Source organism: Rhea americana, unplaced genomic scaffold (genome assembly GCF_003343005.1).
Source record: "Rhea americana isolate MKP2758 unplaced genomic scaffold, rheAme1 scaffold_34, whole genome shotgun sequence".
Classification (NCBI taxonomy): Eukaryota; Metazoa; Chordata; class Aves; order Rheiformes; family Rheidae; genus Rhea; species Rhea americana.
This window is the reverse complement of record NW_028186468.1, coordinates 123,382-124,818: the sequence shown is the minus strand read 5'-3', so window position 1 is coordinate 124,818 and position 1,437 is coordinate 123,382.

Below are 1,437 nucleotides of genomic sequence, written 5' to 3'. Positions count from 1 at the left end.
GCAGATTTAATATCAACATCCTTGTGTGAGACAAGCCGCTGAAGTCTTTCACCATGAAAATTAATGCTGTTTAAAATTAAACTTGCCTTTGGGTTTCATTTAAAAATTAACATAGTAATCCTTGTATGCTATGATGTGAAGCCTAAGTGAATGCCAGATAATGGGAATAATGAGACGCAGGAGGGGCAGGGGGGAGCACTGTAGTCACTTCATGCAGCAAAGTGTTAATTAATGTARCCACTGCTCAAAAATCACCGAATTTGCTTCTTTTCCTTTTTCTGTGTGTTGCACAATGTGAAAAACTGCACAACAATAATGTGACAGCAGAAATCAGGGTCTTTCCACACYGATTATTCACTTAGATTAACTAAAACTAAATATTAAATAATTAGTTGCTTGAAACAAATGTATAATTCATTTCCATAGCTGACTGCAATGAAATAGAATAAGCAGTAAATGCATCCAGTGAAATCTCACAGGTACCTCTGAGCAACTGCTTCAGAAAGCCAAAGCGCAGTGATGATGCCCCATAAAAAGCATGTCTGCTTATGGAATGGTACATTGTTGCCATCAAATTACCCATTTCTCTAACCACTGCAGTACTGGTTTGTTTCTAAAACAGTAAACAGAAAGCGTGTGACCTAGCTATTACATTAAACGTCAGGATTTGAATTTAACTGAAGTGATCTCCTGAATTTCTAATTTAGCGTTTTTAATTTCACCATTTCAAAGACATGTAGCAACTCACCTTGTGTTCATGTAACCCAGTGACTCTAGCCTGTGTCMGAAATAGATACTGGTATGAAATAAACATTACCTTATTATTTTTTCAAATGTGATTTATCACTATATATATATATATATCACTACCTTCTCCTTCATTTATATTCTATCTTGAGGACTTTGCCTTAAAACTTCCCCTTTCCTCTCCTTTCTTATATCCTATTAGAGTTTAAGAGAGACATTCCCTGCTCTGGGTTGCTGTCTCTATGCTAGAAAATCTGGGTTGGAATTGGCTGAACAATGCAAAACTGTACATCATGGATATCCATGCAGATGGAAAGAAATATATCTAAACATCAAAGAGGTTCCCCACCTGATTGCAGAATAAGTAGTAAGATAATGGTAATAATAACTCTGGTAGGGTCATTTTTTGCAACTTCTCTTCTCCTTCATATATCTCCTTCATATGGCTTTTGGCTAACCTTTTCATTTGGAAGCAATCATTTTCCCCCGGAATTAGACATATGTGCACACAAAACTCTGTCTTTCTAGAATATCTGTGTGCTCATTATGATTAGGAATCACTAATCTATTTCCCTAACACACTATCTAGGACTTCTGGAGGAAATGAGTAGGTCACACATTGTTCAAATGATCCATTATCAACAGAAAAGATTGGTTGTTACACTGAAAATGTACAAAGGAAAAAAAAAA